The sequence below is a fragment of the Pangasianodon hypophthalmus genome, chromosome 21 (assembly GCF_027358585.1).
Source record: "Pangasianodon hypophthalmus isolate fPanHyp1 chromosome 21, fPanHyp1.pri, whole genome shotgun sequence".
NCBI lineage: Eukaryota > Metazoa > Chordata > Actinopteri > Siluriformes > Pangasiidae > Pangasianodon > Pangasianodon hypophthalmus.
The window spans coordinates 15,897,430-15,920,152 of NC_069730.1; the positions used below are offsets into that span (position 1 = coordinate 15,897,430).

The 22,723-nt window shown below is 39.6% G+C and overlaps 1 long non-coding RNA gene across 2 annotated transcripts in view; it reads right to left on the minus strand.

The window, feature by feature from the left end:
* LOC113533563 (uncharacterized) overlaps positions 1 to 22,723 on the minus strand; it is a 30,693-nt gene that overhangs the window by 1,278 nt on the left and 6,692 nt on the right. For both annotated transcript variants that reach the window (XR_004580366.2, XR_003403422.3), the window contains exons 2-3: positions 21,402 to 21,462; positions 11,364 to 12,279 (exon numbers count right to left, since the gene is read on the minus strand). This is a non-coding gene — a long non-coding RNA (uncharacterized LOC113533563). The remainder of the gene's footprint in view (positions 1 to 11,363; positions 12,280 to 21,401; positions 21,463 to 22,723) is intronic.

Below are 22,723 nucleotides of genomic sequence, written 5' to 3' on the forward strand. Positions count from 1 at the left end.
AACGCTTCAAAGCATTGCGACTAAATTACACTGAATCGTAAGCACCGTCATTAAATTTGTGAATTTGGGTTTCAGAGAAAATGTTAGTACTTTTACTGAGAGTGGAGTACAAGCCTGAGCTAAATGAGTCTCTCTGGTGTTTAAAACACTGCTGTACAAGCGGACTGGTGGGGGGAGCTGGAGGCTATGTCCCAAAAAATATAAAGTCTGAGTCTTTCCACACACACACACACACACACACACACACACACACACAGGATGGTGACCTCTGAACCTGTCTATAGACACAGGTCACCACACAGACTGTCTGGTCCCACACTCAAACACACACTCTGTCTGGATCCTCGATGTGACCTCTTGTTCTGGGAAGTGTGTGTCTGTGTGTGTGTGTTGGGGACGAAAAGAAGTCCTTTGGGAGGAAACATAACATGGCCTCTGGGACAACAAGATCAGACACACATACAGACACACACAGTTGAGACACACTTGTGATTTGCTTTTTTTGATTGTCTTTGTATTACGTAAAGATGAATATATATATATATATAGAGAGAGAGAGAGAGAGAGAGAGAGAGACTTAAGCCACGTTATCAGCTGAAGAAATTCAAATATTTAGACACTAAAGAAAAAAGTGTGTGCACACTTGGTGATATAAATAGCACAAGTTCTCATATATATTATATTTTGTGAAATTAGAAATAATACATCACTGAAAGGCTACTTCCTGATTTTGTTCATCAAATGTTCAAACTTACAGTAACCTCAAGGCTTCAACAATGGTTCTTTTACGCACACACACACAGTTGGCTGTAGTAATGACACTCCTTAACTGTATAACAGCCAGAGATGATAATTTCATTTCCTTAATGTATACAATATACATTTTTAATCCTTCAACCACAATTTTTCACTGCTTGACTGCTGAATCGCTTTCTGACACTGACCTAAGAAAAATGGTATGCTTTTTGGATTCTGTGAAATGAATGCAAATGACTTGAGTGCCTTCATTTGTCTTAGTATGCAGTGTGTTTAGGTGGGTGTTAAATAATGCTGCATTATCACCCACACACACACACACACACATATAATTTGTTACATAAAGTTGTTTGTGGACTGTGTAATGATGTTTGTGTAAAGTCGAGCCTTTTCTTATGAAAGTTTTAGAGACTACACCAAAATGAAGGCAACTACAAAGTCCACTGTGTGTATGTACAAAGTAAAAAAAACAAAAAACAAACTACTACTTATACATAATGAAGGTATTTTAAAATCTTCACATTACAATAAGATCAGGAAAATAAAATGTACTGGAGCCACAACTCGGCCAGACAGGAGGGGTGCCATTATTATAATATATTTCCAATTAAGTGGCATCTGTGTGTGTGTGTGTATGTGTGTGTGTATGTGTGTGTGTGTGCTGGGGGTTAAGGGGTGTCTAGTCAGCAGTATGCAGCAAGATGGGAGACAGAGGGGTGTCTAGTTGAGAAAGTGTGTGTGTGTGTGTGTGTGTGTGTGTGTATGTGTATGGGGGGAGACATTGGATTTAGCAGAAGTACCCAGGGTGTCTAGGTCCAAGTGTGGGAATAAAATTTGAATGAGTGATGGGGGAGGAAGGATGTCTGGGTGCAAGTGTTTAATTATGTGTGTGAGGGTAAGAAAGACACATCGGTTGGTGGTGGTGGTGTTTGTGTGTGTGTGTAAGAGGAGAAGGGTATATTTAGGATGAAGATTTGGAAATGAATGGCTAGACTGAATTTAGTCTGTGTCTACACTAAACGCTGTGTAAATGGCAACGTGATCGCTAAACAGCTCTCAGGAGTCTGATGAGTGCTCTGTGTTTAACACTCCACACGATGCTGATTGGTTTATAAATACAAAAATGTTCAGCATAAGAACTTTCTGCATATTTTGCTCTAGCATGCCTGTTCAAAGGCGACTGCATTGAGGCCCAGATTTCTGATGACATTATCATGCTAAGTGAGGGGAAGCACGGAAGTGCAGAAAGTGGAGAGAATTTGACTGTGGGCTTTTTTTTCTATTCTGGGATTGTATGATTTTTTTTCTCTAGCTCTCCAGTCACAGCCAACTGATGAAGCCAAGAGAGGCAGAGAGAAAAAGTGTTAGAAAAACGAGGACAAAGTGAGAAAGTTCAGTGTATGTGGGAGGGTGTTAGTCTGCAGTCCCATTCCTCTCCTGAACCCCCTCCTCCGCCTGGATATTGTGTGTTTCCAACAAAGACGTAGCCTCTCATTAAAAATCCATGTCATTGGATCACGCCTCGGCTGAATCGGGAGATTGTGGGCAGCTTTAAGAGGCCGTGACTGAGCTGTGAATGGGTGCCAGAGGACAGAAATGGCGGCCAGGCCTATGGGAAGCAGGAACCCGTGGAGAGCCGGGGCTAAGGGTCACTGCCTGTCTGTTACACCCCAGAAATCTTTTCTTCCCAAAACTCTGCACAAAGAAAGTTAACACTCGCTGGAAAGGATTTGGGGACGCTGCTTGAAAAAGCCAGGCTGAGGCATGACGTCAGTGTGTAGTCCAACATATTTGATTAATTTGCTGCAAGATGGTTTACGATTTCACAGTAAATATCACTACTACTAATAGATAAATATATTTACCAACAGATGCTTAGCTACATTTCTATAGAACTAGATTTGTGTCAAGACAGAAATAATTTTAATATATTTGAAAAGAAATAATTTGAAACTGTATAAAAGAGTTCAAAACTATATGACCTGCCTTCTGAGTTTGATGATCATTCACTGGCTTTTTTTTTTTTTTTTTTTCAACTAATCCAGTTCAAAGGTTTGTTTAATTACTGCTGGCTTTGCTTGTTTTTACTCATGCTACATAGGTTTTAAGCTACAACCTCTGAAGTGGGTGGGTTTTACAGAGATAAGTCCCCATTGGCTAATGAGGGTTATGGTGACATTACGCTAAACTAGCTATTGTACCCGAATTGTAACTGAAAACTCCTGAAAGCCTCAAAGAAAAAGTTAGCAGTGAACAACAATAAAGTGACAAAAACTCCTGATCAGTGAAACCAAAAGTGAAACACAAACTGTGCAAATGAACATGGCTCTTCATTTTGCTTTTGAAGGAATTTTTAATATCACTGAACATGGCCAATTTGGCTCTCTTGGATTCCCGACCACAGATGGTGGAGGCATTGTCGGGATTCAAACTCACAATCTCTGGACCATTTTCCGTTGCACCATTCGGAAGCCTTATAATGTTTGATACATTCATAAAATTAAAGGTGCCAGAAAAGGTTCTTTACATTGATGCCAAAGAAGAACCATATTTACTTCCCAAAAGAGCTATTTTTGGTCCATTAATTTTCTAACCTTTTTTTGTTGTTGCTACAATAAACAGAATTTTCCAGGATTTCTATTTACTGTGGCACAAACAAAATGTTTAAAGATCCCAAAGGTTCTTTATTAAACCCAACAATGTTTCTAAAAAAACTTTTTCCAATTGTTATTTTACCCTTATTTTTGACACAAATCTGATTCCATAAATTTCACCAAAACTGTGTATTAATTTAGTGCAACAACTGTAACAAGCCAACATTTGAGAAATGGTTTAAAAAAATGAACAAAATAACACGATAGCAAATTCCTCTTCTCTTAATTCATTTATATCTTTCCACAGCATTTAAAACCTTGCAGTCTGTACTTGCACACTGCAGCTGTGCGAGATCATTTCTAAATTCAGAACTGGACCGTACAGTAGGTGTGAAGTGGGCCGGTGGGATTCTGCTGACGGTGGCCATCTTAGTGAGCCGGCTAGCCGAGCCCCAGCAGGACTGTGTAAAACCCCAGAGATGGAGGAAAGAGGCCACGCTCTGAACTCTTTGCTCCGTCCTCTTTCCTGTACGCCTATAATAAGCAGTCGCTCTGATCTGAAGCGCAGCTTTAATAGAGCGTTTTTCACACGCCTTTTCATTATCTTTTTTCTAAGCCATGAAATGAGACCCACAGGGCAAATATGAGAGATGGTACAATGGTGCACTGCGTACAGTGTGTGTGTGTGTGTGTGTGTGTGTGTGTGTGTGAGAATAGTTGTGAGAACACACACTTGCAGGTGATTCTGAACATCCTCTCTGTACATCTTTGCTCTTAGATCTTTGCTCGTACATGTATGATTGTGTTCCTGTACTGATCTTTGCTCAGAACAGGAACTCACTCTGTCTCCTCCCACTCCTGAAATTAGGACCCCTGGGTCCCATTCCATAGCTGTCCAGTCTGCATGCCTAACAGAAAAGGCAGGTGGCACAGACGCACTGCTCCTCACCTGGTTGCCCTCTGCTTCCCAAAATAAATGGATGATGAGCGAGCAAACCTCTGGACCTTATTATTCATCAGAACTTAACCAAACAGAGCTGTGCTGAAACTTTCCAGTTAAAAGCTAAATTTGGGCTGAAATCACAGCTTTTACTTCCAAAATATAACTAACTGCCTTGATTTTGGCATAATATGCCGAATAAGAGTGTTTTTTTATACTGCACACTCTAAACAAGAAGGAATCCAAACAGGAGCCAATGGAACATTGGTTTTAATTTAGTTTCAACCAGTTTCAGAGAACATCAAGTCTGCATTATCATGACCATGTGCACCAAAATGGGTGTTAAATCGCATCTCGAAGAAGTGCTTGGATTAGCACTCTTATCTTCTCCTATTTTATGTTAGTGACAACAAAATTATTGACAAAATGGCTTGTTAACAAATGTTTTTTTTTTTAATTTCATCCAAGATAAAGATGAAAAATCCATACTGTGGCAGCATTAAATGATTTTAATTTCAAGCCACGGTTGACAATAATACAGTAAAATTAAATCACACAGTAAAGACTTTAACAGAATAAAATAGTTAGCATCCATATCATCAACAATTAACTTTGTTGTAGAAATTAAATAAAAAAAATTGGTTCAGGTATTGAGCATTGACGACAAAAAGAGCAACAACAAACCAGACTATTCTGTGTGGTCTTAATTCTCTCAGTTCTCAGAAAGAGAAACCCTCTGATGTAGTGTTTTACATAAAACCTACAAGGGTTCTCCCAGTGTGACAAACTGAAGAATACTAGATAGAACCTTTTTTTTATAAGCGTTCACCCTATCATCCGGAAGTTTTAATCCTGATGATGCCACAGCCAACCGTGGTTGGGAGTCCGAGAGAATAAAATGGGGAGAATTCGCTGATGGGTCAGAATTGGCCAATTCTAAATTAAGGGGGAAAATGATGGCCAGTGACAGTGCTTGTCAAAAAGAGATTGGAGGAACCTTGTTTAGAACCTCACAGCAGAGAGTTTCCCTTTGCTTTAGAAAGTCAGAAGTCTTGAGGAGTGTACGTGACTGGTGACCAGTGGAAAAAGGACAGTTGTAGTTTTCTAGTGCCAAAAGTTCTGGTGTTTTAAAATATTAAGATGACAGGATTTCCCTTTGGTTTGCATAGAAAGAATAATTGTAGTGTGCAAATATAAAGTCGTTTGTGGGCACAGATTAAACCGAGGCCTGGACAAGGAAGGATTTTTAACGTTACATTATTTAGTCACAGAATAAACCTGTAGTTTATTTATGTATTCCAATTACATATTTGGGAAATTTGAGAAATTTTGGGAGTACTGATATAGGACATAAAGCATATAAAGACAGGGACAGAGAGAAAGACAGAGATGGACAGAGCAAATGAGTGACAGGAGGTAGGAGGTTAAACCGTGCCCGCTTTTGTGGCGCCCCAGCTGAGCGGACATTTTGTTGACATGGGATAAGGTTTTAAGCAGTGGGTGGGAGAAAAGGAGAAGCAGGGGGAGAAGTTTGAGGAGGGGGAGAAAGTGAGAGGCCCACAAAAGTGTCATTACTAAGCTTGATTTCACTGAGCGCTGAGATGATTAAACCTACAGCGAGAGGAAGATCGACGGGGTGTGTGGTGGTGGTGTTGGGGAGGGATAGGAGAAAGGGGGTTTGATGCAGGGACAGGTCTATTGAAGCGGTGTTGGTGAAGGAGGGATCTTTTTTCTGCTGAGTAAATGAAGCTTAAAGTGGTGGGTATAAAGGAATCTAAGCCAGCAAGTTCAAGCGGACCACTCGCCCCATTCATGCTCATCCTTCCTCAGCCAGCGTTTGGTGAGGTAATGGCCTCTCCTCTTAAAGGGGTAATGGCAGCCATGCTGCTTAATATCAAGTGCAGTTACAGTTAAGGGTCTTCTCATGTTTCAACAGCAGCCTAGATTATTTCTAGACAGCCATTAATTTGGTACCCACTTGGGTTTGTATTTCTTTGTTGTAAGTAGACTAACCATGCCTGGGCATCTTGTTTAAATTAGGTCCAGACCTAACTATTAGGTATTATATAGTTATTTATAGTATTATAAATAACTGTTTACTATTAATAGCAATTTCTCTTGAATATGTGCCATCAGTTAATCCATTGATGCCTCCAAAAAGCCCACAGATAGAGCTTTTCCAATGCCGAATTTGATGTCAGGATCTCATGGGTGGGCAAAATAGTCCTATGCTCTTTTGGAGTGTCCTGTCAAAACGATCTGTTACTTTCCTATCTGAGTCAAAAGGACTGCATGGACAGTGGGTTGTCAAAAAGTTGCTGAGAGGGACAGTTCAATACCAAAAGAATAAACACTGGAGAAACTCAGCCTGCTGAAAATATCACACAATAAGTGACCACATGGTGCACTGAAATCGCATGCTGCACATCCCATTGTTTCTGAATAAATACCCATTGTTTTTCGTCCATGGAAATTTCTGCCTCAATCAGGAACAATGCCAGTGATTCTGTTCCATGTTTGTGTCTTCATTCTCATCGTTATGACATCACTAGACGCTTCGTATAAATAATAGTGGAACTAACGCCACACACAAAAGAGAGCAAGGGTGTCAATCAGGCTGCCATTGTGAGAAGGCAAAGACAGGAGGACCAGTCGACAAATTATGGCAGCCAGTAACCACGGGAAATGTTTGCACTATGAGCAGAGGATGGATTAAATGTCTTGCTTTCACGATATTATACCTCTGTGATATTTCTAGTAGGGAATGTGAAATGAGGGGTCCCCCAGCTATGTGCTCTCTCTGTCTGGGAGAAGCATCATAAAAGAAGCAGGAACTTAAGCAAATACAGCCTCAGACTGATTATTAAACAGCCAGGCTCATTTACATTTGGCCCCAGACAGGCAGAGACTAGGCCAGCCTTGGAGATGAGGAGATGAACAGACAAGAACCCCCCTTTCCTTTGACCTTGACCTCTGGGGTCGTTCTTCACCTGCTGCAGAGGCATTCAGGCCACTACAGAAGGCCCATGCACTTTCCATGTGTTCCCACGGCCCCAAAAGCGCTCATGAAGAATGAGAATGTTCTTGAACTTAATATTTATGTTTGCTTCTTTCCAGAATGCTATTGTCTGGTTCTGTTGGTCTAAGGTCTACCAGCCCATCTTCCACTTTAAGATTAATATTCTCAACTTAGGCAACACCAGTAAACCCGTACATGGCTGCTTTATGGACTGTTAATGTCTGTAATGAGGTATGGCAAGAGATCAGTGCCAGAAATAGTTCCTTAATTTTGAGACAATGAGTGAGAGAAAACAAGAATGTTTTTTGTATGCTTTGCACCATCCAGACTTGCAACTTTCACTTCAGTGAGCAAAGAGGGTCATTATAATACAGAACAAAACCCCCTGAATGGAGAAATATCCTTGTAAGACATGCAACCAGTTCTGCAAGTTTGCTGATAATTGGTTTTCTTTTAGTTTTTTCAACACTTTAAGTGTACATACTATATGCCTAAAGATGGGCATTTGCGTCTTTGTTGCACCTGTGTTTGACTGGTCCTAGTCTTTTTTTTTTTTTTAATTTCTCACAAGCACACTACTTAGAACTGATGAGTTAAAATGTTATATATATTATAATGCTCAGTCATGTGTGCTGCCGTATGTTCTTCTCCATGTTCTCAGCATTCAGTAGATGGCAGACAAATCACTCCTGGCACATAAAGGGTCAACACTGCCGCTCTACTCCTGGACTTCCTGTTCTTATTCGAGGGTGATTGGCTGTGGGCAGATCCTTGCTTCTATTATTGTGCAGACCCTGTGGCTTTGTGTCACCTTATTCTATAACTGAGCATCTGAGAAACTGATCCATGTTTGTTTCTTAGAGGAAAACCCCTGAATTTAAAGGGGGCACTGATACTGGCATGATGGATCGGGTTTATTCAGTAGTGGTATTATTTGAGATGGGAGGGGGGCCGTGTCAACATGTCTTCGCATCTGTTTAGGCAGGATGACATATGTGCAGTCAGGCTAGGCTGCATATGCAAATCACTTTCTCACACAGACATATACGCCGAGCCAGACACTATTCACTCGTTTAACCCCACCCTAAATGAACGCACACCCAGACTTGATTCAGGCACTACACACAAAATAATGGGTTCCCTTCTGTCCGAGACAGACAGACCTCCCTGAGCACCCCATCCCCCAAAGACGAACCCCAAAAACCCCCATGTTCAAGTGCAAACCCACAACACATTCACTGTAGACCCCATTGAATCCCCCCGCCCCATTCTACTGCCACCAACATGCTCAGCCGAGAGCAGACGAGCAATGCGGGAGCTCCATTTTATCGCTGTTGTGTGTCTATACTTTGCCCCTCCAGCCCAGGCAGACCCCGTCTAGTCTACTCATTGCTGCCGCCATATCAAACCGAAACAAAGGTAGTTCTGTCTGTTTGAGTGTACCTAATGACGGTGCTCATTTAAATATGAGAAGCTAAATGCAGTTATATCAACCGTCTTCAGTCTAAGCTGTCAGAATTCTGCTATGGCAGACCACACGTAGAAAAGACAGCAGGCAGCTGGCTGACAAGACTGAGGTTTAGAAGAAGTTTGCTTTAATCTTATGTAACGTTTGATATCCAGGAGAGGTGTCATTTCCATTTTTCAAATACAGAATTCAGAACTAATGCTGTATTTTAGGGTTGGCTAAAAATGAGCAAGAAGATGTCCCAGATTTCTGACAGCTCTTGATCTAAAAATAGGGCTTTCATGTCAGAATTAGGCACCATTTCTAAAGTGGAGAAAATGAGTTTCCCACCTGAAATAACAGTCTTGAATATAGTGCTAGGAAAGGAACTCACAATGAATACATTTGCACCTCGACACAGGAAGTGCTTTGACACTGCTAGTCATAATCATACACGCACACTAGCATAGACAATGCAGAGTGCTACTGCCTCGTCAAAGCAAAGCACAGATGTGTGTGTTGTGATCAGAATTAAAAATCTATGTTTAGTGTGAAGCACTCACACTCATGCATGACAAATCTGACCTGAGTGTGATCTTTCCAAAAGACCAAAGAGGCAGATGATCGCTTACTGTATATCGGCTTTACCAATTACGGCAGATGCCAATGCTGGCATCAAAGGCATTATAAATTATTTATAGTGCCCACATGATGGCACTGATCTGTCCTAACAATAGGAGGTCTGAAGTGAAACAAACCCTCTGCCGCATGGCACATGTTCACCACAATGGGCATGCCACTCACACAGATGGGTCTGACGACACACTCGCTGAGCAAATCTAGTGAACTGTGTGCATAGCGATGAGGTAATTATGGTCTGTCTGCCCTCCTTGACTCTCCCCTTGTCTTTACAGTGAGCAATTTGCATACCAGGGGGTGTTGGGGGTGGGGGGCAGTTGTCGGTTGTCGGTGGAGACATCTAGCTCCCATATGGCAGCATTAGCGCAGCCCCCTCCCAGCACTACTGACAGCTATAAAATATGGGTAATACAGGGCATAAGATTAGAGGAAAGAAAGCAGGAAACATGGAGAGATAGACAGATAGATAGAGGGAGGGAGGAAAGGTGGGGAGGACAGTGTTCTTTTCTCAACATGCTCCCATCGAGTGATTTTCATGCTTAGCCTTCATGCTCGCAAACGATTAGCTGCGTTCTCAAGCCCCGCCAACTAAATGAAGGATATGCAAATGCAATTAGGTTGGATTTGCATATGGCTAACGGTCACACAGATGGCGAACAGTAAAAAAAAAAAAGGCACCGCCATCTTTTTGGAGGGAAACAGCCAGTCGGCAGCGGTGGCGGCCATTTTGTCTGTGGCTGTGCCAGCCAGATGCTCCTGGCGCCAGCAGTATGACAAAAGTGGGGCAGATTGGCATCGCCGCCCCATAACGCTCTCTTAAATTAACAAAGGCACTAACACACGGTCCAGCAGACAGCAGTACAAAATGCCTGAGACTGAATCATTCAAGTAATCGGATGCATTTGTATGAGAGTAGGTTCGTTAACTAAATGCTTAATTGGCTTCATAAGCAATAGCAGCCAAAGAATATAATGCATTGTACCAGAAATTGTATTAAAGATTATTTCTCAGTCACTATTCTTCCAGTTACAAAATCTATATTAACAATAAACATTATGTAATCTTAAAACCATTGTTTGTTATTAAACTAGTATTAACTAGGGATGCACCAATCCATATTTCATTATTTTCAATATGATTCTGATATCTGGACTCTGAGTGCCTGATATGCAATACCAATCTGATATTAATAAAATGGTGGTGTGCTTTTGTGCATGGCCATGAGAAATACTGCTTTCTGATTGGCTGGCAGGTATGCATTAATTCCTTATATTAGAGATAGTTTAAACATTATTCACACTTGCATATCAAACATATAACCACGACAAGGAACATAAATAATGGTTTAAGTTAAGCCTGTGTTTACTCCACTGCCGTGCAGCTAAATGAAAACAGGAAAAATATTTGATGGATATTAACATCTGTCTTAATTGGTTTAGGCCGCAGGTTCCCAACCCGAGTCCTGGAGTCCCCCCCTATCTTGTACATTTAGTGTTTTCCCTATTCTGAACAAACCTGATTCAACTAATCAGCTAATTAACAGCCCTTCCTGAGTTGAAGTGGCTGTGTTCGAGCTGGGATAACACTAAAATTCTACACTAAATTACACCTGGGTGTGAAGGAGTATGTGAGTATGTGTGTACATGGTACCCTGTGATGGACTAGAGTCTCATCCAGGGTGTATTCCCATCTTGCTCCCAGTGTTACCAGGAGAGGTTCTTGATTCACCGTGACCCTGACCAGGATAAAACAGTTACTGAAGATGAATGAATACATTTAAATAGGTGTCATCTTTTACTTGTGTGCTGTGTTCATGTGCGAGAACTGGGTAGTGTGAGTCAAAATCACGCACATTCATGTCATAAAGTACAGCAATGGGTCAGATTAGAAAATGTGTTAAAAATATATTAATTCCAATACTTTAGGCTTATTCCTACTATAAACTATAAGGATATTGAACAGACTCACCTTAGCTGAAGAATTCACTTTTTGAGCAGCTGTTCTTCCTCAGTTTCTCAGCTGTTCTTCCTTTTTGAGCAGCTTGCTCCTCAGTCTCTTACGCTGTGTCTCTTGTTAAGTCCACACCATATTCAGGAACCAGAACGTGTCCCTTTTGCTGACTATCTTGTGAGCTGGTTGGTTGTGAAAGAAGTGGCTATTACGGAAGAGGCATAGTGAGTTTCTGGTGCAGAGTTGTGGAGCACAGCAGGACGTGATACAGCTGCTTTCCTCTTTCAAGTCTTGCCACTGAATAAGCAATGAGATGCTCAGGGGAAGAAGTCCATCCTTGTAGATATTTGATATATTTGAATGATTTTTCTTGCCACATAGAGGTGGAAGGTGACATGGACAGACACAAGTAGAGAAATGGCACAAAAGTGGGGGAAACACAAAGCGAGGACCTTTGCCATCTTCACGAAAAAATAATTGAGGCCTGTTTGGATTGTAGAGGTTTCTCCAAAATAACACAGCCTCGAGGAAAACCAGACCCACAAACACATGCATGTGTAGGTGTGTGGTAGTCATGAGTGTGTGTGATAGTATAGCTGTATGTCAGTATGTATTTGTATGTGTGTCAGCGTGTATGACCATGTGTGTGTGGGAGGTCATCTGGCCTGCAGGCTCAGGGCTAGGTTGGGTGATCCAGCATCAGTCTCTCTTTCCCTGTATTGATTTCTATCTGAGTTCTGAGCTCCAGAGGTGCTGTTGACCGAGCGGGGTTCAGGATGCTTCTCAAGCCCATGACGCCTCACCCTGGCTGGCCTTAGTGCACTCCCACCCTTTCCTGCGATGGAGAGACGGACTTGCAGAGGAGGAAGAGAGCCGGTGGCGATGTTGGACTTCATCTCTGCCTCCCACTCTCTTTTTTTTCTTCTCATACTCTCTACAGAACAAAATGGAAAACAAAGAAGAGAGGATTCAGAAATCAGCGTTTTGTCTCAAAGGGCTTCATGAAAATGATCATGCTTCATTCGTGGTTAAATCTACAATCACCTGTAATATACAATGTACACCCTTTTCACATGTTTAAGGCTTGCAGGTTGTGTGTAGTAGTGTGACTTTGTGGTCAGTTTGTGGGAGGATGCAGTAGTATTGAGGTGGAGGGGGTGGAGGGGTGTTGTGGGGCGATCTGGGTCTTTCAGACACAGTAACTCCATTCATGGGGCACAGACATGGGTGTTAACTCCCCGTCCGTTTGGGACAATGGAGCCTGGCTAACATTTACACTTTCCTCACCCCATTGTTAGCTCAGTCCAAGCCTCAGTTATTGTATTTAGTGTGGATGGATGGGTAGATGGATGAAGAGATGGAGGCTCTGGAGGTAAAAAAACAAAATACCAGAAAGTAGGGAGATTTTTATGTGTTCGTCAGTCAAAAAGGATGCAGTTTTTGCTCTTGGATTTTGACTTGACTTAGAAGCAAGGGGTAAGAGAAAGATGGAGATATTATGGTTTGAGGACTATAGGGGTGTTTTTTTTCACTGCATTAAAAACCAGAACTGTAGTTTATTTTTCACTGACTTGAGAGACAACTGGAATATTAGTCAAAGTGGCTGTTAAGCATGGACAATGTGTTTCAATTAACATTGTTTCAACATTGTTTCAGGTACAAACAGTGCTGCTAGTCACAATACCAATCTTAAACAGGTACCAAAAAACCACAGAACCTTTAGTAGTGGAGCAGTGGAAAACAGTACTTTACAGTGTCAGTGGTAAAACTAGCACATGGACTAATAGTGGGTATTACAACCTGGGCTATGATAATAGTACCTGTGATGTTGTTATGGCCTGCATTATCCACAGATCCGCATAAACCACTACACAATGAGAAGCATAGGGAACGAGGGGGAGACTAAAGGAGTGAGAGAAAAAGAGAGAGAGAGAGAGAATGCAAGCAGTTCCAGACACGAGGATGGGGTGTGAATCACAGGAGTCCTGCTGGGCCTTTGGCTTTCTGTTTCATCTGGAACTAAAATGAAATGAGTGACTAGTGCGAGACATCTATCTCTGATAGCATCTAGAGGATACAGTGAGGGCTGATAGCATGATAGAGAGACAAAGGTGGGGAGCAGAGTGAGAGAGAGTGGGGTAGTAAGGAAAGATCACAGTATACATGATAACAAAAAAAAAAAACCTAAGGGTTCAAGAGTTTAAGTAAATCAAACGGAGAGCTTCATGGCACAAAGTAGTGGTCCCAATGCTACAGTTCTGATGCATTTAGGAAGCTGCGAGTACATTAACATTTCAGCATCTTCTTTGCCACAACTGAGATGAACAACATGAGCACCTCAGAGGTGGCCGAGTCAGTCCCAGTGCACGTATTCTCTCTCTCTCTCTCTCTCTCTCTCTCTCTCCCCCCCCGTCTGTCTCTTACTCACACACAAACATGCACACACCGCTCTTCACTCTAACTGCTCTTTATTTGTTTCCCCTATGGTTAACTCTGACAATTTGTCACCATAGCAACCTCCCCTCCTCTTCTCCGCATCCCTCATACCAGGCCTGGGGTGAAACTCACCTCAGGGGGCGAGTGAGCAAGAGAGTGAGGGAGAGAGAGACAGAGATAAAGAGGAAGACGGAAATGAATGGACAAAGCAAAAGATGGGATATGTGTGTGTGTGTGTGTGTGTGTATGTGTGTATATGTTAAGTGGTTTATCTCAGCATATTTCATAGCGCTTGCTGATGTAGGCATGGAATACCAAAAAAACGAATCAAGTACCTGTAAGCAGAAAGTATAACTGCACAATTTAATAAAAAAATTTCAACATGTTCTCCCACTTGCCAATTCATAATAATTCACACATTTCAATTTGTCTAAAAAGGTTTACAAGGATTAAGGTTAGGGCTGCGGTTAGTGTTTGTCCCTTTTCTTACAACTTTATTCATATGAAATCGAAAGAAAACCAACCACATCACTCTCGCTATCTGATTTGTATGAATCTGAACAATTTTTGTAAAAATTAATATGCTATTTGTGTCGTTTTAGGAATGATTTCATTTTAATTATTTATTTTAGAGTCATTTCAGAATACAGAAAAACTGATATAGCTATAGCGATAGATGATTGGGATCAACACATCGATTTAAAACGCAACAACTGAAATGAATCAAGGCAAATGAATCGATTATAAGTGATTATAAATTGAGCATTATTGAAAAGGACACATAACTCGTGTGAAAATATAATTAATATTTGTAAACTGATGTGTAATTATTTAATAGGCTAGCAAGGAAATTTACCTGTAACTCTGATAATTTTAAAATAGTCCATCTGTACGTCATCATCATTCTCAAATTAACGATAGCCCTACCCCAGATTTAACATAGCACATTCTGTGGTATCATCAAATATCGAATCGTTGCCTTAAGAATCGAAATCATATTGTACGGTATCATGCATCATGTATCACTGATTCACTGTTTCACTGATTCAGGTGTCAGGGCTTCTACAACTGCACTGTAATAGATTATAACAAGTAACAAGTAACTGATTGGACTTTTAAAGCTATTTTTGTATAAATCTCACTTCAAATTTCACTTCATTTGCTGGTTATGCAAAACATATATGTATATGTTATTTGTATTTGTATATGTTGCATAAAACTGTCTGAAATTAGAGTTTTTGTAATAAAGCTCTAAATATAATAAATATTTATATTTAAATAAATATTTATGTTGCTGCACTGTTAGAAAATCCTCAGAAAATCAAAATATCTTGATAGATGGTGTATCATGAAGATGTCTTCAAGCACAGCTATGATATTTTTGCCATTTTGCCCAGTGTTCCAACTCTAAGATCTGTTCATTTGTAACTATGGAATCTTCTTAGCTTTACATTGTTTCAATGCTTTTAAAAATGGTGAGAAAGACGGATATTCGTGTAGTCAGAAATAGTAATAAACTTGAGAGATAAACAGATTAATCAGAGCCAATCAATCCTGTGTGTCTCTGTTCTCTACAGCGCTGATCTGGCAGACTGAAATGTGGAGCTTCACCACACACACTATTGATCAAAAGAGCTCATCTACAGCTGAGCGTTTAGAGCCAGCAGCAGTAGCAGTGTTCTCTACTCACCCCAAAAACGGCCTAACGCTTCACACTCGCAGCATTACAGCCCGATCATTGACATGCAGCTCCTATAAGAGAACAGGTAGCTCTATGGTTTAGAGAAGCCAAAAAGAACCTGTACAGCAGATCCTTTGTTTTATTGGTTGTTGTTTGGTATGATAGTTTACTTTTATGTATGAATTGTGAATGCGTAAGTGTGAACTTGATGACTTATTGTATTTGTGAATTTGGATTTGTAAATATTTTTTTCGGTCGTGGAACCAAAGTAAAAATATCTAGCCTTGACTCTTGGTTAAAAACTAAAGAAGGTTTTGGGAAGGTATATAACCAGAAATGGTATTTTTTCAAACAGCACAGCACACACAGCAGGATAAATCTGATTTATTTCCTAAATCAGATTTTTAGTTAGAGTGTCCATGTTGCATATTACATGTGAGTTTTTCAGACTATAGTCACATTTGCTCAACTATCCACCTTGGTTCTTACAGTAACAATGCAGGAGTGTATATGTTGAATAGTAAGGGCAAATGTGGGTTATGTTATTATGTTTGTGATTCGTGTACACGATATTCATAGCCACTACAGCTAGAGGAGGTCCTGCCATGAAATGCCTTCATGTGTTTTTTGTCCGTGTTGTTATTGTTGTTCAAATTTCTAACATCAAGAGAGACATCAAATTACACATTGCCAATTAAACTGATGTCCTGAAATCCAATTCTGAAAAAAAAACCACTTCATATCTAACAACGTGTTTTCAGATTTTAGCTGCCAATTTGAATAAAGGAAAATTTCCCACAATAAACCTAAACACAGCTATATTTTATGTTCAGCTGATTTAACATACAGTACATTACAGTGTTAGCTGTAAAGTGGTTCTACACTGTAGTTCTCTGTAGTTTTCCCAGCACAAGTCTCTGCACTATCCTCAAAAACAAACACATTAATGTATGCTGCTGCTTTGTTTATCTAGCTCTGTATAGACAAAAGCTCCCAGAGCATGGGAATCACCTGCGCCTGTGAAATCGTTACCAGTATCCCCTCTTCGCCTCATTTTCTCTTAAAAGCCTAGAGAGAAGGGCTATTCAACCTGGAGGCTGTACGCTCGATCCTCTCGCCGCTTTAACATTCTATACATTCCCGCACAATGCATGCACTGATTCTCACTAAGCATCCTCGCATTGAACTAATTAGAGGGAGTCCTCCTGTTCTTCATTTCCATTTGAATTTGGAGAGAAAAGCTAGAGAGGAGGCGGGGTGAGGCAGACGCAACACGCTGGCTCGTATTAACTCAAAAGACAGGCCTGTGTCTTTGAGTTTTCCAGGAACATGAAGAAGGGTAAACAAGGCATGGGGGAGCTAATTGAGCGTGACACGGCTGTGAGTGCGTTCTACAGGGGGAACCGTGGTGAAAAGCTCTGAGTGCGAACGCTGCCCGAGGCCTTGCTTTAACGCTAATGACGACTGCATTATGCTAATACGGAAGCGTCAGTGAATCAAAAAGGCCCTAGAAGCTTTTTAAGCTTTCAGCAGCACGTTTACGAGGCACCTTGATAGAATGCATTGGTGGATGTACTTCTAATTCAGCAGGTTGACAGTACAAAGCAATAAAAGTGCCAGATAAAGACTGAGAGGAAGTTACTGATGTTTTATACAGGTGCTGATATGTTCCCGGTGGATACAGAAGCGAGGGCGATCTAGTAGTGTTGACTAAAAGACACATATTAGGATTCAGTACACAATTCCTTACAGCCTTTTATGATATTGTGCGTATTTTTAAGTATACACTGTGCCAACAACAGACCAAACATCACATTATAGGATCTAAACGGGACGTTATCCACACTCAGTGTTATTCTAGATTAGGATGTTACTTAGGACAAAATATTGTCTTACTGAATACACTTCACGTTAGCTTGCAGACAATATACCATATTGTGCTTATTTGATTTAAAAAGAAAATCTCTCCAATGATTGGAATTTATATTCATTTGTTTTAGCAACAGCTACACATTATGTCTTCATGAAATTACAAACTCAAAACACACTCTGACCTTCTAAATATTGATGCTTTATGTCTAAATTGACTATTTCTAGGAGATGATTACATATAATCACATAACTCTTACTTTTTTTCTTACTTAAATATATATTAATTGCAATCCTAACTACTTCTTAAAAATCCAGTTTGAAAGGTAAATGTATTGGCATCACTATCTAGCCATTAGATATTCTTATTTTAGCCAGGGGCATAAAACAAAAACAGCAATGAATGAAACTGTTTTTATGGATTGTGGAAATTATTTCATACTTAATAATCTATAATGGTTTAATTTTCATACATCTTATTGCTTTGTAAAGCTATGTAACAATTATTACATATTAGACATCTACTATATTCACTATGTATGAGCAGTGCACATCTTTACACCCCACCCTAAAAAATACTTCTATTTGAGATTTTGTGTTTTTGAGGAAAAAATGTCATGCCAATAATTTCTGATCATCTTTCCCAACAAACTTTTTTTTAACCTCTTTCAAGTTCCCATGTAGGACTGAATGAGATCATTATTCTAAGCGCATTGTCATGCTGTCAGTCCTACATCTCTTCCACATTTAACGATGGCTAAATAAAAATTCTAAGATTTGGAAACTACTCCCCACCCGACCCCCACCTCTGTCTTTCACACATGCACACACCCTCTACTGGCTGCAGATTATGGACATAGATCACAGATTTTATTCAGTGTTCCTCAGAAAGACATTCCAGCTAAGTTGCTATGTGTTCCACAAACAGAGCCAGCCCCCTTGTGCTAGTTTGAGTTTTCTGTCTCACTGGATCAGTCTGTCTCACCCCTCCACCCCAACACGCACACAGACCATGTACAAGGCCAAGTTTAGCTGCAGACTGGACTAGTGAGAGAAGCATTTGAATAAAACAGTAATTTGTTTACAGTTTTTTTTTCGCTATCGGAAAACATGTATTATATCCAATATTTGGAATAGAGTATGAATAATTTCATCATGTATGATCACTTTTATACTTGCGTGTACTAGCTGTCTGACAGAGGCAGGTGTCTGTCACTAACCATGCTTTCTGTCTCACTCTCCATCCCTCAGACAGCTCGTTAATTTGCACGGCTTCAATATTCTCTTTCGCTCCACGTATATATTAGAATTGTGATGTGACCCTTACAGGCTGTGCGACTGTTTCGCGTCTCGCTGGGCGTGGGAAAAAGGGCTCCACTCTTTTCACAGCTGCTTCTCCCTCTGCACCCCACCAGCAGAGGCCCAAATGCACCCTCGCCCCCTGTCTCCTGTCTTCCCCCCCAATCCTTCACCCCGTCTTTTCCATTCAGCCTCCAGTCTGCTCCCTTTCAAAACGCCCCCCCTCCCTCCTTCGCTCATCGGCCTTCATAAATACATCTCATTATTCAAGCTCTAGTTTGCATAGAAATGTTAAAGAGGCCAGCCTCCTCTAGCTAAGCCTGCCGCTGCGAAACAACACTGCACTTTAAATAGGCTACTTTACTTTTTCTGATTTTTTTTCTTTACTTACACACCAGACACTTTTATTTTGTTTTCAATTTCAGCTTTGTTTTCTATCTGGAATGTCACTTTCAGAACTTCATTTTTACTCTGTGCGCTTTTTCATATACTTGAAAAGAAGTGCGAAATTACTAAGGGATAAACAAAAAATAAATTGTAGCATCTTTCCCCAGAGGAGTAGTGGGTGTGTGGTGAAATTAGCCCTCTTCTGTTCCACAGCAGGCACCCTGCTGTACACCCTCCCACACCGGCACTTCCCCATTCACCAAATTCATTTAGAGAGATTTATTTCCTCTCACACCTCATAATGTAGAGGGCATAATTTAAATCAACTTATGAGAGCAGAGCCGCTAGAGCATTATATGCATACAAAACTTGGGGGAGAAAAACCTCTCGACCAGTCAGACAGCTTCCTCTCCCATTTCGAAATATATACTTCACAAGTGTAAAATATGACCATGCTTTAGAGCCAGATTTGGTGTTTATATTCAGCATATCCTGCTCTAAAATACACCCACTGTATATTTTTTATAAGCCATTAATTCAAAACCAGGTAAAACTTTATAGATATTGTGTGGCCTGTTGAATGCCTGTTTGTAAACTGAATTTATAGAGTGCCTCCAAGCTTGTTAAACTCTCCGTTTCACTACAAAATATTTTATTACTTCTAAACTCTGGTACTACATTAGATCATAAAGGGATGTAATAATGGGTGTAGTTATAAGAAATGCACAGTTTGCTCCTAAGCAGATTTAACAGCTACAGCATGTTCAGATTAGGCATCAGATTGATGTGGTTTGATTTCATACTAAAATTATTTCATATTTGTAAGAAAATATACGAACACTAACCCCATCCATATACTTAACCTTTGTAATCTTTCATATGTGAGACAATGTTAGTTTGTATGTTGGTTATAGTGCTGACAAAATCATCTCTAGAGCAATACTTCTGAAGAAAAGCCTTATTAATGAGGCAACTTGAAGTTGGAAGTAAATGTTGAAGGACTTCAACTGCTTTGGGGCTGATACATTTTTCAAAGTCGAATAGAAACATACAGGTATGTTTGAGGCAGAGAATACAGAACAAGAATTGTTTGAGTGTAAAATCTGTAATATCTATATTTTGCAGTTTGAAATGTGACACAAGTCCACATTGTGTTATATATATGAAACGTAGTGTGCAAGATTAACGTGATATATTGCAAAATTTGTAGGAATTGTTACAATTATCTGAGACAAGTTTCCCAAAAAATACAGTACAGTTCAGATCATGCAACTAGTAGAGAGAGTGTTCATCGTGATGCTCGTTCTGCCATATAATAATAATAATAATAATAATCTTTGTGCTGCGCTTCTCTTATAGGAAAAGCTACAGCTGATAACCTCACACCTAGGCCTAAACATAACCACTGTACAAATCTGCAAATGTTTAAACCACTGGAACTACAGTACTGAAGCCAAGGTCTAGGAAATGTCTAGACACTGCACATTCATACAGACTCAGATCTGAACACCGAGTAATCTCTTAAAAACATTCAAGTAGAACTGTTTAATCTATTGATGGTACAATTTGCTTAAATATTAGTCTATGGAGAGAGAGAGAGAGAGAGAGAGAGAGAGAGAGATACAACAAAGAAGTTCTTCCCCAAAGCAGGTGGCAGAACAAATATTTGTCTTAGCTTTCTAGCAGCTGTAATTATAACATCCTCTGAAACTGGACTCATACAAAAAAAAAAAAAACTATAGCAGTATGAACTTTGATTTAAAGGGTACAGAATAGAAAAAAATAAAAGGTGTATAGACCAAAAATGAAGCTGCTTATCAATTTTGATTGTGCTGATTGAGCTGAAATTTTTGAAAACCATGTGATGGATATTCAAGCCTCTGATGTAAAAATGCTGAGACAATGTAAAGCACTGCAAATATTTTATAATCACTTCTGGAAATAATTAAAGCACCTAATTTGTACCTAATTTGACTAACCAATCTCATGCAAAGTTTGTACAAATTCTCTAAAGAGTGATGTCGTTGGACTTCACATGAATGATGTCATATGCAAAACTACAAGAGCTAACTCCACTTCCTCTACTAACTTTTCATACAAGTAGCTTTGTGTAGATTTTTTACGAATTCACAACCGTAAGACCTCATGAACAAGCTTAAACTCTTGTTACAATTTGTTAACAGAGGCATGTAGAATGAATTTTGTTAATGAAATTCTAAACACTTTTAAAACATAATACAGTAAATGGACTAATGACTAAAAGGCTCCTTGCCTTTATAAAATAGGTTTGATACTAAATGTCAGTTAGTTGTAGATAGTTCCAATTAAACACAACACTCATATTATCCAAAGTAATCCAATCATTATGATGTAGATGTTTTTACCTTTTCTGCAATGTTGAGCCTAGTCACGCAGCTGATGAATGATCTTGACTTGGTAACAAAACTAAAATCACAGAAAGAATAAATACATTAATAGAGATAGGATGTAATTAAAGTTCATTAGTATGTATTTGGATGATTAGAACTATGTTTCTAGTAAATGTCCTGTGTGCTCTTTTCTTAGATTATTGGTGTTCCTGAATAATACATAATAATCCATACTGATGCTGACATTGGACTTAATCCTTTATATAATGCCAAAATATGTATATTTTTTATTTTGAGGAAAGCAAAGATATTTTTCAGTTCTGAATTGATTTTACATACACCCACATGCTGTTCACATTATGTCATCCCGAAAACACATGCAAAAATACACATATAGAATAAGTGACCCTCAAAAAAAGGTTTGCAGTTTTAAGTTGTCTGAATAAGTTGGTATTTTTGCACTTCAGGAATATATGAAGGTTATAGTAAGGCTTATGAGACTGTTAAACAATTAAACACTATCACACAGCAAACTATACAGGTTTCAGTACGCTACCATCACATACTTTTCAAATATGTTCTGAATGTTGTTAAGCATAATGATCCTGCTATTATAAATCTTACTAAATGTAGCTGACTTCACCCAATAGCTGCTTCACAATTTTACATATTCACATAACAATCCATATTATCTTTAGTAGCTCAAAGTACACCATCTCCTTCATACAGCATTATTGCACTGCATTCGTTTAGCTTTTTTGATTAACTGTTGAGAGACAGGTGAATGCAGTCAATGAGAGAGGATGTCTGGACTACAAGAGTGTTTATACTAACCAAGTGGATGACCTCGCACAAATATTTACACAGTCATACATTTAATGCATTGACTATAAACCATAATGCTGGACTAAATGAGGACGGTGTCATGCAGGCGCTATACAGAGCAAGGTGTTGTACTTGTGTAGCTGTATATAATAATGCAGCAGCGTGCATCTTTAAATATTTCCCAACTTATTCCTGTTGGAATTTCCATACTTCCATATTTCTTATAGCAAATGAAGAGATTAGGTTCTGTTTGAAGAAGGAACGGTGGAAGATAAGAATTTGACTGGCCAAAATCTAGCAGACAGTTAAGCTCTTTCACACAACAAGCACTACGTTTTCCCCTATTGTATATTTCATATTTTCCAATTAGTTGTACAGACTAATATAACAAGATTTATCATCTTGGGAAAAGTGGAATATGATCTTAATGTTGCAAAATAAATACATACTTCTCCTCGTTTGATACATTAAAACAGTCATAAGTCAGAAGAATATCGTGCAGAAATAATTAC